Source organism: Spermophilus citellus (genome assembly GCF_964194105.1).
Source record: "Spermophilus citellus genome assembly, chromosome: 11".
NCBI lineage: Eukaryota > Metazoa > Chordata > Mammalia > Rodentia > Sciuridae > Spermophilus > Spermophilus citellus.
The window spans coordinates 95,816,036-95,833,380 of record NC_138192.1 but is presented as its reverse complement, the minus strand read 5'-3'; positions in this window follow the sequence as shown (position 1 = coordinate 95,833,380).

Sequence of the window (17,345 nt, the reverse complement as noted above, 5' to 3'; positions counted from 1 at the left end):
TAATATTTTTTCCAAGCATGAGTTCTACAATTCCAATCCAACACAGAAGACTTCATTGTAGTCTTCTACTTTTCTTATTTGTAAATTCTTTTTCAGACTATGAAAAAAACCTAGCTCTCTTCACCTGCAGTATTATTTCCTGATTCATTCAAACTGAATATGCACAGCAATCTATGGATTAGAAACATCAGACTGATGCATATACTCAGCTGGTGTTTTCCAGACACAGAGAAAAACAAACTACACAAAAGATTGATGAACAAGGCAGAGAGAGGTGGATGTTGAGCCCAGAGATTCAACCATGAACAACAAGCTATCTAAAGAAAAATGTGTGAACGGTATTAACTATACTTTGCTTACTCAGAGTGGAAGCAAGCATAAATAAAAGCAGAAATAATTAGAATGCACTCCATATTTGCTTTCCAATATTATCGAGGTTGACATTGACTCATTTCCACTCAGGAAAGAAGGGACTCAAAGTGTGGTTTTGCTCTGTTCTAAGGATCAGAATTTGCACACATTTCTGCATTCACACATTTCTATGGCAGAGTTTCCTAGTATATTTTCCAGAGACTGTGATACATTTTTTTAAAGATTTTATGTGTAAAGATTACATGTGTCAATGTGATTTTAAAAACACTGAACTTCTATAGAGCTGTATATTTGAAATTTATTTTACCATCATTTTGCTCTATATAGTTAGTAAATACCTCAGGTCAGTGCCTTAGAGCACCTTTGGGAAAGGTGACAGAAACTGTTTCATTGGAACCATTTTTCAAGGGATAAGAAATATACAAAGACTTGTGAAAGACTACTGTAGGGTTAGCAACAAATTTGAATAGGGAAGCATAGTGGGCTTGGCATGCTTTAAATATGTATTCCCCAGTAAATGTTTTCCATTTAGTTAAGAATTATAGACCCAAAATTTGGGGAAAAAAACTAATCTCTCTCACATTTGAAGGTCACTTTTTTAGAAGGCCTTATGTATTTACACAAACAACATAATATTTCCAAGGATGGAATTTATCAGGAATATTGTAAGCTCTGAATCTCTCCAATGAATCAGTTACCACAGCAACTGCATTAAATAACTTGATTATAGAGAACAGAGAAGATTTGAAATACATTATTTGACTGCTTTACTTCTATAAGTATTTTAAAGCCAAAATAAAAGGTAGTAATATGAAATCTGAAAGAATTTCCTTGAGATAAAGTTACTCATATTTTGAAAAGAATTTCACATAGGTTATCAAAACAAAATGGAAATTACGACTTTTAACAAGCCACTCTTCTTCCTTATTACTCTACAGATTTCAAAGTTTTAATTTTTACTCTAAAATAAAGTTTTCATTTATAGAATCATGTTAATACAATGAATTGTTGTACAGAAGCATCACTTCAAAATTGCCTTTTATGTTATGCAAGTTACAAAAGACTTATTGTGACTTGTTGGATTACTTACCAAGTAAATAGCAGTAAAACACATTCTTATATGTAAATTAGCCATATAGATATGAATGACATATAGAAGCAAATTCCATTTACTCCAGTGACGTGATTAAAAAAATTCACACCTGCATAACTAAACTGGGAGTCTTTATGAGTGCTGACAAAATTTGAATATTTGAGCGAAACAGAAAAAGAGAGTGGCATACTGTTGCATCACATACCTTGAATAATCAAGAACTCGTTTTAAACTCCTGTTTAAAATCGCCTGCTTAAAACATATATAGAATTTTTTAAAAGTTATATAAATATCAGTAAGAATCAATGAATACTGACTTTAATATTTGTGTACTTTCTTTACTTCATATAATTAATGGAAAGAAAAACAACTATAAAATATGTAATAAATTTTATATGTCATTCTTAGAGTCTGTCTCCATCCATAGAAAAATCTGTTTTTCTTCTTATTGTTTCTTCTTAAGTATACATAACATTATGTTTCATTTTGAAATAATTATAAAAGCATGAAATATAATTTATTCTAATGAAGTCCACAGTCCTCCCTCTTTCCCTCCCCTCCTCCATTTTCCTGTTCCCCTCCCTCGATGCTACTGATCTTTCTGCTACTTACTTACAGTTTTTTTTTCTTTAGTTAATATCTTGTGGATATTCAGGATGGTGAGATTCATTGTGGAATATTCATATATGTACATAGGAAAATTAGGTCAGATTCATTCCACTGCTCTTTTCTATCCATCCCTACTCCTACCCCTTCAATCCCTTTCATCTACTCCACTGATCTTTCTTATGTTTTATTCTTCCACTCCCCTTAATTTGGGTTATCTTTCATATATCAGATAAAGCATTCAACCTTTGTTTTTTGGGAACATAGCATGATAGTATCCAGTTCCATCCCTTCAGGCAAACACCAACCATACTGTCATTCTTCTTTATGGCTTAGTAATGCTACATTGTGAACATATACCACTTTGTCTTTATCCATTCATCTGTTGAAGGGCACTTAAATTAGTTACATAGTTTGGCTATTGTGAATTGTGAATCTATAAATACTGATGTGGCTTCATCACTGTAGTCTAAGATTTTAGATATTTGGATATATACCAAGGAGTGGATAACCGGGTCAAATGGTGGTTCCATTCCTACTTTTTTGAGGAATCTTCATACTACTTTCCAGAGTACTTGCACTAATTTGCAGTCCACCAACAACATATGATTGTGACCTTTTCTCTAAATTCTCACTGATATTTATTGTTATTTGTATTCTTGATAATTGCTATTCTGACTAGAATGAGACTAAGTTTTAATGTAGTTTTAATTTGCATTTCACTAATATCTAGAAACGTTGAACATTTTTCACATTTTTTGACTTTTTTATTTCTTCTTTTGAGAAGTGCCTGCTTATTTCTTTTGCCCTTTATTGATTGGGTTATTTAGATTTTTTTTCTTGTTTTGACATTAAGTATTCTGAGTTCTAACAAGGATGAGTTTATATACATCTATGTGTATGTATGCATATTAGGATTCTGTAGGGAGAGAGAACTGGCTTTTGAATCCTCACTTACTCATTACTTAACTCCATGGTTTCCACATCTTTGAAACATGATAATCATTGTTACCGCAGAATATTCTCCCAAAAATATATTTTTTATAATGGAATCAGCTCACCCTTGCTTCTAAAGCAAAATGTAGGGATCTTTTTCCAACTCCTGTTCAGTGACATCATAGTGACAGCTTAAAATCAACCATTGCTGGAATATTCCCTCTCAGGCAACAAAAAACAAGGTAAATCACCACTATCACTCCCAAAAGCAATTGTAGCAGCAGATCACATAATGTCCTATTAAATAGCAGTTACAGAACTATTGTTCATCTACAGAAGTACTAGCTATATCTGAATTCATTTATAAATACAAATATTTAAGAGACATTGAGTATAGGTAAACTACCTTAAGTTTTGAGGATCAGAAAATAAAAATAAAAATAACAAATAATTGGAAATCTGAATTTCTAAATTAATCTTCAAAGGCTTTCTTAGTATATATAGACATATTTATTTAGACTTGGGCAATTTTCCTAGAACTTAGTGATAAGCATAATATGTTCTATTTCTGCTATCTTTTCAAATGATTTACATTAATTGTTTGGAATTCAGAAAGCTGTTGGTAATTTCATCTTGACGTTTATATTTTGTTAGAAATATAAAACTTCCCTCAGAGTCTATGACTTTATGCTAGTCTGTAAATAAAATTCTCTAAATTCTTAAAACATAAAATAAAATGTGTTTTAATGTCACATTTTAGCACTTTGTTCTGGGCAAAAATACAAAGTGAATTGAATTTTGTGGCTGCCATTGGCAGGGCAATACCCTAGACTCCGATTAAGTTCAATCTTATAATGGTGGTAACTATTTTTTTTAAAGCTCTGCTTTGTATCAAGCTGTGAATTTCAATAGAAATGCTAGTTCCAAATTTTCTTAATGGATTTTTTTTGCCTAAAGTATGTGCATTTAGTTGTGAGTGGGTAACACCATGTGCCAGCTTTTTAAAAAAGAATAAAATATTGTTGATTATTGTTATTATTTCAGTGAAAAATTATTCTTGGAGATAATACTGGAAATGAAGTGCAAGTACACAAAAAAATAAAAATAAAAAATTTGGGACTGTATAAAGTAAGGTCTATTCTCATTAAGGGAAAATATACACCTTTCACTAGTGATTGTTCTATGTTGGTATATGTAAGTTGCTGATATCTATGTGTGGTGATGAAATCACAAAATACATCTTTTATACATTTCTTTCTTTGGACCATTTTGTGTTTTTCTTCCTATTCTCCATAAAATGGAAATTAGTTTTTGACTTGTTTTTCCTGGAAATGATAATTAACATTTTCCTGGAATTACTAATTTATTTGTCTAAAAATATAGAAGCTTCAGTCTTCAACAAACCTATTGTAAAGAGGCTGGTGCAATATATAGGCACACTTTAAATAAAATATAATTATAAGGCATTTTGGAAAAATTTTTGTTACATTTTGATAATCAACCACTTTTGACTTCCTTGTCATAAGCTTTTAAAATAGGTGAATACTTTTGCCTCTACCAATAATACTAAAATAAATATCAAGCTGAATTTGGGTTGTGAAATCACTTCATTTACTTTGAATTTTTAATGTAGTTAATTGTCAAATAAAGGAGTCATTGTGTCTTTAATATTTTATCTTGAAAAGACATATTATAGAAATTTCTGCTTCTATCTGATTGAGAAAATTATAATATACTAGTACATCCATCATGAAATACGAAGTAACTGGAAAAAGTACTTTAAAGTTGTATTTTATTTACAGTGGTCAAAGGGTATCATTGGACAGTTTCTGACAGAAGGTAAATAAACTAACTTCATTTTTTGTTCTTAGAGCCACATTATGTACCAGGGCATAGAAACAAAGCACAACATAGTTGTCTTGCCCAACTGAAAAGACAGATAGAGCTGAAACTAAGTCAACCAGAATTGTAGGTAGATAACCAAAAAGAAAGGGTTTCATAAAGATGCCCTCAAATAGTGTTGAGTGATGCCCAACTAACTTGACATTCAGGAAAAAAAAAAAAAAAAAGCTTATGGTCTTATCAATGAGGATAAAATGAGCTGGGCAAGGTGGCACATGGCTGTAATCCCAGTGGCTTGGGAGACTGAGATGGAAGGATTGCGAGTTCAAAGCCAGCCTCAGCAAAAGCAAGGCACTAAGCAAATCAGTGTGACTTGTGTCTAAACAAAATACAAAATAGGGCTGGGGATGTGACACAGTGGTCCTGTGCTCCTGAGTTCAATCCCCAAAGAAACAAAATGAGGATGAGTTCTTTGGCAGATATTATCATCATTATTCTTAATCTGATTTAGTTGCAGAACAGGAATAAAATGAATTTAAAAAACTATTTGATTTAAAAAAAAAAGTAGCCTCAAAGATATTAAGTACATGTTCTCCCATGAAGTTATGCCCCCACCCCACACGAACTTTATAAATACAAAATTAAGAGTTGATATATCTAATACAGACATATTTTATAGCCTTACGTTGTCATGTTCTCAAAAATTAGTTCATAGAAAAAAGTTAACATGCACTCACAAAATAAACTCACCTTTATCAAATTATAATTACATTCACATTTGAAGTACAAGGAAATGCCATGTAAGAAAGTGTAACTATATTTATTTAAATTTAGCTTAGCTTAAGTAATGGTGGATTATGGCAATTTTCCCAAGTAAAAGGGCTGATATTTGTCAGACATTCAGATAAATGTTGACTTAAGGTCTCCATGAGCTATAAAAGAGATACCAGTGATCTGGAAAGATGGCTCATGGGGGGCAGGGGGAACAACAACAACAAAAGAATGTCCTGATTGGTAGGATCACACATGAGGATATTTTTACTTAAATATCTACAGCCATTCTGACATCATATTTCAAAGAAAACTAAACTTATCTTTAATACCAGCAATTTTTACAAACAAAATGATTTCAGGTAGGTCCTTGCTTTACTTCTTCAGGAACGTTCACAGGATGAAGACTAAGGAGAACTGAGATAAACCCAGGAAACAGAGTGAGGGATGTGACACTGAGAGTCTAGAATGGTCAAATCAACTTAGTGTTAGCAGGGGACTGAAAAGGAGAGATCTTCATGGAGAGTTAGCTCCAGAAATCTCCATACAGTACTTTCTTCAATCTTTCTGTAAGGGCTTATCAATGTAGGCAGATACGGAAATTATCAAGGAAAACAGAAAAAGTAACCCCAAAAACCTGAGGGAACTATGCTCAGAGCTCAGGCAGGGCTGTAAACTGTTCTTGTTCCTACTTACTAAAGTGGGAAATCTAATAGTTCAAGGTAATGTCTCAGTAGTAGGGGAAAACAGTTGTAAAATAATAAAGTCTGTTGTGATTCTGCCTAACAAAGCTTGAACAATAGTATTGAAGACATTAAACTACTTTCAAATAATTTACCTGCAATCAAAAAGTGTAAGAAAGTCAAGCACGGTGATGCATAGCTGTAATCTCAGTGACTCAGGAGGCTGAGGTAAGAGAATTGCAAGTTCAAACCCAGCCTCAGCAATTTAGCAAGGCTCTGAGTAACTCAGTGAGACCCTGTCTCAAAATAAAATATAAAAACGGTCTGAGGATGTGGCTCAGTGTTTATGCACCCCTAAGTTCAATCCTTGGTACAAAAAAAAAGTTCCAGGATATTTAGAGAAATATATAAATATTTAACAACCTACAAGGTAAAATTTAACAATATCTGACATTCAATGACTAATCACATGCAAACAAAAATAAAAATATAACTCATAAATGGGGAAATCAATCTAAAATGATCTAGAAAAAAGCACACCAACTCAAGTTAGTGGTCAAGGGCATTGAAATCTATTGTAATGATATTCCAGATCTTTATGAAGGTGAGAATGTATGTTCATTGACATAGAAGATGTAACAGCATTGTACTTCTATAGAGAAAAATTCCAATGTATAAGATTAAAAAATTCATTGTATAGGGGTTACCTTGAAGCCAGAATTAAAGACAGGCAGTTAGTATAGATAGGTGATAGGTTTAGACCAAGAGAATGAAGGCCAATTTGGTCCCTAAAGTTGGAGACCACCTATGAGAAACTGAAATGTTAATGCCTTCAGAGCCCAGCCCTTCCTCCACTCTTATCAAGATAATCTGCCTGTGCTCCAACCTGTTGCTAGGGTAACCTGTCCCAGGGATTGTCCTTCCCTACTGGAAATTGTAAAGTTGTTAACAAATGTATCCTGGGCCCCCTTCCTGTAAGGATCATTCCACCTTGGTCCCTCCAGCCCATCTGTTTCTCACCTTTTGGCCACCCCACTGAGCATCTCCAGATATGCAGGAAAAAGAGAGATAAAGGGAGAAGGGAGCAGGAGAACAAAGGAACTCTAGGATGTATAAAAGAGGCAGAACACCCTCACTTTTTGGGATACCAGGATACCAGCTGTGGCCTCCTTCTCCCTCCCAGAAGAAATCTGTTACCCCTTTTTAAATAAACCCTGCTTTATATGCTTGCCTCAGTGTGCTTCTGTAATGCTATACTTCAACATCCGAGGAAGCAGGACTCATCACCCGAAACTAATGGTATCAACCCAAGCTTAGACATAAAGAAAAGTTTAATAAATTTGAAAACATTACAACTCAAACTATTCAAAATAAAAGCCAGACAAAAGATAGAAACATAAAATCGTAATGGTGAACCATAAAAATTTCAAACGGCCTACCATAGGTATACATAAGTATAATTGAAATATACTTGAAGAAGTTAGGGTGAAAAAAGAGTAAATTTGAAATTATAGTCACCCCAAAGTTGCCTAATTTAATGAAAAACAATGTGGGGATGTGGCCCAATGATAGAGCATTTGGCCAGCATGATCAAGGGGTTCAATCCCCAGCACTGCAAAAAACAAGCAAACAAACAAACAAACAAAACTAATTCATTGAAAACCATAGCTTCAGATTCAAGAAGCTCCATCAACTACAAATATGGGATGTGAGAAGAGTATTAAAACAAAATATATAATTACTGTTTACAAACTACCTCTTTCAAGAAAATCTTAAAAACATTCAAAACAAAATGCAGCCACGACACAGAGAAACAAAGAGGTGAGTGATGGCAGATTTCTCATGAAAAAGCGCAAGTCAAAAAACATCTGTTACAGTGTTAATGTTCTAAAAGGAAAAAAAAAACAAACAACAAAAAAATAACAATACAAGCAAAAGCTCTTTCAACGTTGAATTCTAGAGTGAGCAAAAATGTAGCTTTGAAAAATGGTGAGGAAATAAACTAAAGACATAGAGAAGATGAAACAATTAAACACTATTATAAAAATGTCAAACAAAGTCCTCAACAGAAGGAAAACTACTCATTCAGATGGATGCCTGAGTCTACAGACGGAAATAAAGCCCAGGGTAATCTCATAGTGAAGTAGAACAGAAGAGACTGGACACTTGAGGAATTTTTAGGAAGCAGGTTTATTGACGGCAGGGTTCAAAGGTAGAAGGTGGCTCTCTCCTAAGAATTCTTCCTCTGAACAATGAGCACAGAAATTCTTTGAACTTTATACCCAGTGTGGAGGAGGGGGCTAGGAGGTTCATATGACAAGTGTGTTTTGTTACATCCTCTAGACAGACAGGGGTCTCACAAGTTTTTTTTTTTTTTTTTTTTTTTTTTTTTTTAATTTCCCTGCAAACCTGGCATTTATAAACAAAGAGGAAACTACAAACTACAAACCACAATGCCTTCTGCAGATTTTTTGCTGATAGCAAAAACCTCTCTGATAAGAAGAGGGACTTACATGCCATAAATATGATGGGGGTTTCTGCTTAATTATGGTAAAAGTCTTTTGGGTGGAGGTCTCTGGTCTGCTTCAATGGTAACTACGTGGGTAAGATTAAGTGATGTTTTAGGATTCTAAAAAATTATCTTCAATAGATAATTATTAAAAATAGTAAGAGTATACTATAGTTTAAAATATATGTGGAAGGAAAATGTATGACAATAAGAGAAAAGTTGGTAGTGAGAAACAAAAGCATAATGTAAGAATATGAAGTTCATACATCACATGTGGCTCACTATTAGTTGAAAATAGAATGTGGTTAAGTAAAATCATATAAATGCATATTCTATATTAACCATTATTAGATTCAATGAAAAGTCAAAAAAGAAGAAGCAAACTATATGAAAAAAGGGGGAAAAGGAAAGATAGAATTAATAAAAAAAACAAATAAGTGGTAAATTTAAACTCAGTTGTAATGATAATTATATTAAATTATATTAAATGTAAATTATCTAAACATCTCAAATAAATGGCCTAGATTTTTAGTTTGGGTAAAACAGAAAATATTCAATGACATACTAGTTGAAACATTATTCTCTTTAAACATAGATATCCCCATGGGTTAAATATACAGAAATAACTATATGATATGCCATTTTTCTGTTAAACATAGGAAAACTGAAATGAATATGTCATTCAAAACAAAGTCCATACATTCTATCTGGGATAAGAAGGGGAATTCCACAATTATAAATGGGCTAATTCTTTATGATTAACCTAGAAGCATAAATGTTTAAACACCAAATTAAAGAGTCACAATACATGGGTAAGAACTGATGAAATGGCAGGAGACAAACACAAATCCAGAGCTCAGTCAAAAGTTTCTACATTGTTCAACAAGTTTCTATCATTGAGTACAGTAAAATTTGAAAATCATCAAATAAATAAATAAATAAATAAATAAATAAATAAATAGTATGTGTTAGTAGAGTCTACATACGTATATAAAGTATCTGTATTATTCTATGATGGTATTACATAAATCATCTGTTGTTTTTTTTTTTTACTACATTTTCTTCTCAATTTAGAAGAAGTCTATTAAACCACAGGTGTATAAATCCAATCAATTTTAGAAAATTCCATCTCATGCATTCTACATTATTGCAATCTTCATGCTTGCTGAGTTGAGAAGCAATTGACAAGCCAAAGGAAGCTAATCCACCCAATTAATTCCTGACAAAGGGCAAAGGTGAGAGGGATCTTGGTGAGAAGGCCAAGAAGGCCCACTGAATGAGCAGCACCAGAGCAGTGCTGGGCTGGGGCAGATGTCCCTCCATCAAAGTGCAGGCATATTCCTGGGACAACAGATCAAGGTGTGCAATTTGAAGAACAGATAGAACTTAGGGAACATAGAGAGAGTCAGGTTGCATGTGCCTGTGCTTGTCTTACATATGTTTATAGATCAGATAAGTCACAGCTTATCTAGAGTAGATTTGTGAAAAGGGGCAGAGAAAGACTCAAGGTGTTCAACTAATTAGCTTACTCAACATGAAAGAAACACCAATGAGGAGAAGAACTATCTGTTCAAAAAGAATCTTTAAAAATGTCTATTAAAATGTCATTGCAAAGTCAGGATTTTTTTTTCTTTATCAAAATGTTTTGTAATATAATAATTAGTAGTAAAAATTCTGCTGAATAATACAGATAACATTGCCATATTCTCAAAAAAATTCTGAATGTATGTTATTCAAACAAATTGTTAGAAACATCATCTAAAAATACAGATTTTAATCACAGATGTTTTATTTTTCATAAAATATTCTAAAGAAGATACATATGTTAAATCAGAGAAATGTGTTTCAAACAAATACCTACTGGGAGTTTTTGTAACAGCCTTTCTGTAAATAGAACATGTTCTGGAAAGTAATAGCTTTTGCATGCTAATCAGAAATCCATCTGTGGCATTCTGACAAGATTTTATCTGGAGTGTTGTGCATCCTTCTCCAGAAGTATTCCCCTAGATACCCAGAAGAATATAGCAAATCGAATTTCCCTTTTAACTAAATGTGTTGACAAATGGTAGGGCATCAATAAGTAACCTTTTTTTAAAGCCTGAGGTGAATCTTTAGAAAATGAAAAAGAAGACATGAGGGAAACCATTGTCAAAAGAAAAAAAAAAGCATCTTAGCATAAAAATATTGTGAAAAAAATAAACGAAAGACAAAACAGGAGTTTGGAAGCTTAACATTGAATCCTCAGGGATTGCCTTTTGCATGCTACCAGTTATCAGCATTTGCCCTCTCATTATTTTCTTCTCTGTGTTCTACCAAAGAGCAGAGGCTGTTTTGAAACATTCAATCCAGCAAAATATCCAACGCATTATGTTTTCCCTGTGTTTCATCAGGGAAATTTTCAGAGATGATATTTAACGATGCCAAAGGTCAAACTAAGCAGACAGAAAAATGTTTGTAAGTTTTGTTGAAAATAATTGAAATAGAAAATGATAGAGATGGAAATGAACCAAGTGTTCAAAACTTATAAGACTGTATGAGAAACACAATAAAAATCTTGGAGAACAAAGAAAGTAAATTAGCTCTTTTAATATGTGAGGTATAAAAAGATTGCTTACATCTTACTTAAGGATTAAGTTGAGAAGATTAAGGCATGCTAAACCTGATATATAGAGAACATAAAGAAATCACTGATTTCATTATACAATTGAGGAAAAATAAAGAATCTTGCGATTAACTTTTTAATTTTTGTTACAATATCTAGCAGAGAAACAGAAAATTCACACACACACACACACACACACACACACACACCACACGCAAATTTATATTTGCACAGAAAAATTTCTTTCTGTAGTATCCTAGCATAATTTTGTTTATTTTTTAATATATGCAGTTTTTTAAAGTTACACCTATTAGGGCATGTTAATTGTTCAAAATAATGGGACTTTTTGTAACGATTTTTTACTTGCATATAACACACATTGATCTCATCCAACCTTCCGTTTTCCTCTTCTACCCCCAACTCCATTATTCCCTTCCCATTCTCTACTATTTTTCATTCTATTATTTTTCTCAAGATAGAGAAAACCTGGGATATTTGTCTTTCTGTGTGAGTTTGTATTATTTTGCTTAACACAATAATCTCTAAGTCCCCACTCATTTTTCCCGGAAACAACATGATTTTGTTCTTCCTTATGGCTGAGTAAACTTCCATTACATACCATAATTCCTTTATGTATTCATCCATTTATAGACATCACATAACTTGGGTGTTTTGAATAGTATTTTGATAAACATGGGGACACAAGTATTTCTATGGTATGCTGATTTTGATTCATTTTGGTATATACCAAGGAGAGACAATGCTGGATTATATGGTAGAAGAAGATGGTTTGTCTAACTTAATTCAATTACTTGACAAGCACAGGGTTTAGAGACACATACTTCAATTATTTTGAAGGTAAGTGTTTTGAAATTTATTTTGGGATTAAAGTTGGTTTAATTAAATGTAGAGGCTCTCAGATCTCTGGACATGTAGGTAGGAATCAATGAAGATTGTTTATCTTTTGTTTCAACTCATAAAATTTTCATGGAGAGGTTTCCTTGATATTTTAAAAATAACCACTAAGAATTTAAAACTCTAGAGTATTAAAAGGAAATATAATGTGCTGTAATTCCTGAGGGAATTTTCTTTTTATTGCCTTATTTTTCATATTTTAACAAAATATAACACTTAGCTTCCATATAAGTTTTTTTGTTGAAAATAAGAAAGTTTTGATTAAATTCACTTACAAAAAAACCCAAAATTTGTAAGTTTCTTGTGATATTAGATATATTAAAGTACCAGTACACGTGCTGGAAGACTATCAAGAAATATATGCCAAAAAAAAAGAGTGTATGAGATTATTTAGTAATTTTCTCATCAGTGTTTATTATACTGTGATGAAAACAAGAGAGAAGCTTTTAATATATTCTTGCCAAAATTAAAATTAACCATCTCTACATCACTTTCAGTAAGATAGTTATATATGTAAAATCATTTCACAAACTGTGAAGTGATATATATACATATGTATACACATACACACACACACACATATATATGTATGTATATATATACATATATATATATATAATATATATATATATATATATATATATATATGAATAGTATAATTGTATTAGGTAATTAAATACCCTCATAATAACTTACCACCTATGAACAAATGTTTGTTTTACTTTCTGTGATAATAATTGTTAGCTGAGTATTAAATATACTAATACCTTTTAGGCCTTGCTATAACTTAATGCCATCTCTAAAACCTGTGTTAATATTTTGTGGTTTTTGAGGTGCTGATGATGTAAATAAACCAGAGCATCATATAAATTAAGCACACACTTTAACATCCAGAATCATCCCTAGGTTCCTCTTGGTGAAATTTAGTTGCTATTGTACACAATTAAGAGATGTGACTCTTAGGAAGTGTTGAGGCCTTAGAGTTCCATGCTCACAAGTGGATTAATGCCATTATCTTGTGAGTTCCTTATCAAAAGAGTGGTTTTCTTATAAAAGGCTCTTCATTTATTCTTGACATCTTTCTTTCTTACCTTCAGCCATGGGGAGATAGAGAATGAAGAACCTCACCAGATACTTGCCTCCCTATCTTGAATGTCCCAGCCTCTAGTACTGTGAGCCAATAAATGTCTCTGTTCATTATATATTACCTAGTTTCAAGTATTCTGTTACAGCAGCACAGAATGGACTAAGAGAGGAAATTGAACCAAGAAGTGGTATTGTTGCTGTAACAAAGATCTCAAAATGTGGAAGCAGCTTTGGAACTGAGTAATACATAGAGGTTGGAAAAATTTGGAGAGGCAGGATAGAAAAAGCCTAAATTGCCATAAGTGGAACATTAGAGGTGATTCTATTGAGAGTTCAGGAGAACAGGAGAGCTATTGGGAAGGTCTGAAACTTCTTAGGGATTATTTAGGCAATATTGTTAGAAATATGGATAGTAAATGTAATTCTGATGAGGACTCACACCAAATAGAGGAATATTTTATTGGTAACAGTAAGTGAAGGCATCCTTGTTATAAAGTGGCAGAGAGCATGGATGAATTTTGTCAGTTCTCTGTGGTTTTAAGAAAGGCAGAACTTAATAGCAATGAACTGGGGCCAGGTTGTGGCTCAGTGACAGAGCACTTGCCTAGCATGTGTGAGGCACTGGGTTTGTTCCTCAGTACCACTTAAAAATAAACAACTGAAATAAAGGTATTGTGTAAAAAAAAAAAAAAAAAAAACAATGAACTCAGATATTTGGTGGTAGAAATACCTAAAGAAAAAGGAATTCATGGTACTGCATGATTTAAAGGCAACCTTTATAATTAAAGGGGAAGCAGAAAGAAAGGATTTGTAAAACTCTCAGTCTAAACTTGTAAATAATTTAAAAAAGAACAAAATTTTGGAAGTGAATACTAAATTCGTGGCCAAGCCACAGTTTGCTAAGGCAATTAGTATGTATAGAACAAAACCATGTTCTATTATCAAGAGAATTGAGAATGGTCTCAGATATAGTTGAGAGACCTATGAAACAAGCTAGGACCTCGAGGGCATAGTTGCCAAAGAGGAAACTGTGAGACCTTGGCATTTTTTGTTTGATACCACCTCCAGTCTCTACTCCCCACTTACCAGTGTGGCACTACTCAATTGTCCCAGCCTTGGCTCCATCTGGCTTTTGATTTAGCATGCCACTCTGGAAGGTAGGAGCCAGAAACTTTGACAGGATCCACAGAGTGACAGTTCTGTAGGCTCACAGAAAACAAAGTTGTGCAGGCCTGGCTTCTTTCATCTAGATTTCAAAGGATGTTTTGGACTGTGCTGGGGCTGTGACAAGATTGATCATAGGCCAGAGTCACCAGAAGAGTCCACACTAGGATACTCTAATGGAGCTGTGGGAGCAAGACCATCTCCTATACCTTAGAATGGTAGAACTATTAGCATGCAACTACAGGCCAGAAAAGCTATAGACATGGGATTTCCAATGGTGAGAACGATTGCATGGTAGGAGCCCAGCTAAGCCACAGAAACAATGAGTCCAGAATGTGAGAAAGGGGTCAAAGAAATTCATTTTGCAGCTTTAAAATGTATTTTTCCTGTTGAATTTTTTTACTTACTGGGAGCTATTACTTCTTTCTTTTATCCTGATGTTCCCTTTTAAGATTGGAATATCAACCTCATGCCTGTCCCACCATTATAATTTGGAAGCAATGACTTTTTAAATTTCATAGGCTCACAGGTGGCAGGAAATTTGATTAGCATGATCTGGCTTGAGTCTGATTCGTGTCTGCTTTAGATGATACTCTTGACTGTAAACATTTCAGTTGATGCTGTAGTAAGTTAAGACTATGGTGGCTATTGGTTTGGAATAAATGTATTTTGTATGTGAAAGGATCATAAATTTTGGGAGCCAGGGGTAGAATTGTATGGTTTTAATATCTCCTTACAAAACTGATTTGATACTTAATTGTCATTGCAGTAGTATCATCATGGGGAGCCGCCTCAGAAGGCATTGTAAGTCAAAGAAAACAAAGCTTTATTTACCTGGCCAGGGACTGTCACCCACGTGTAGAACCTGATGCTCTGTGGGAGAACAGCAGCCTCCTGGCCTGTGTCTTGGGAATATAAGGACGAAAACTACAGCTCAGTGGCTTGTTTAGCATCATGTAAGCAAGCCAATCACAGAAGTTAAAAAAGTAATTAGCAGGACCTAAGTTAGAGAAGCTAAAAAAAGCAGTTAGCTTAATCACAACTCAGGTCCAAACAAGCGATAGACAATCATATCCTGAGTTTCAGCTGGGGGGTGGGGATAATCTATTTTAAAGTCATGGTGACTCATAAATGTATTCAAACCCAGGATGTAGCTCACCATGACCATCACCATATCCTGAGTTGGGTACATTCTGTGGGGTACAAAGTACAGAAAAACAATTTTTTGAAAAGAAGACAGTTTTCATTTTTGTTTCTCAGAAATGGGTCATGTAGCTCCCTCTTCACAGGAGCAATAACAGAAAAACTAAGAAGGAGTCTAGAACAGCTAAGATGAAGTCCCTACAGCCACATTTTTTGTTCATATAGCCACAGTGACTCCACTCCATTCCTGCTATCCCAGTACTAGTAATTTATTTGATGCTTGCAGTGATCTCATTTACTCATCATTTTACTACTGATATTTCTAAGGTTTATGTCTACATGATCAAGCTAATACAATTATTCACAACTATATTGATTTAATCTTGTCTATATTAACCTATCAGCCTCTATTTATTTATAACTATACTGGCATACTAACTTATTATCTTTCATTTTACATATCTTTTTCCCTGTGACTTACATCCTGTCCTACAGTTTCATGATTTTATTAGTATTACTTAGACTTACTCCTAATGAATTTACCTATGAAGTTATGTCTTACTCTTGCTTATCTATCCTATCTTGCCTTATACCTATAGTCTATAACCTATGTCTATGACTTATTGATTATATTTATCAGTTCATACCACAACAGTATTACAACATGGGAACATTAAAAGGTGTTAGGACATGGTGGCCCTCCTGAAGGTATTAATGGCATTACACAGAAGTGGCTTTTCTACTATGGGAATGGGATTGTTATAAAAGGGCAGGTTCCATAGTTATTCCATCTCCATTCACTCTCTCACCTTCCATCTTGGAATGGTACAGTGAGAAAGTCGTAGTCAGTGCCTTCATGTTGGACTTCTCAGCCTCCAGAATTATGAAGAAGTAAATTTCTGTTGTATGTTCATTCCCCAGGTTCAGGTGTTCTGCTAAAGAAGTACAACATTAACTAAATTAGGCCTCATGCTTCCTTGTCTTTTATTTTGCTCTAAAATAAATGCTGTTTCTTAAAAAAATAGTCATTTGACAAAAATCCATTATTTCTTTGTTATGCAATTTAAATTTTACTTCTTTTTAAAGTTTTCCTGGTTACCTTCTTTCCTCTTTCCTGGAGCATAGATAAGTCTTCTGGAAGCCTGTTATATCCTGTCTATACCTATTTGTCATGTTCAGGTTGCAACCATTAGTGAACTTGTCTTACCATCAATTAATTAATGTATGTTCTTTGGGATAATAAATTTTATCCTGATTATCTTTATAATCTTAAAATGTATCATATTGCTTGGTATATGAGTGTCCATAGATAATGGTTGCTTATGAATTAAGAGTCATGTATCTGTTCTTGATTAGCCAAAGGTCACAATTTAGTGTACATACTTTTCTCACTTCCATTATCAGAATCCCTCCTAAGTAGGCCATTCACATGTCTTGTGTGTCTGAGTACAATCATGGCAATCCTTCTAACATTTTATCCTATTGAGATTTCCCTAGGTTTATAATTTTTCTTAAATGGACAGTATTATTAATGGTTACTCTAAAATAGGATGTGGACCTTTAATTTGTATTTTCAGTTAAAGTCACACTGTCTCATATAGTAATATGTGTGATATTTTGCAG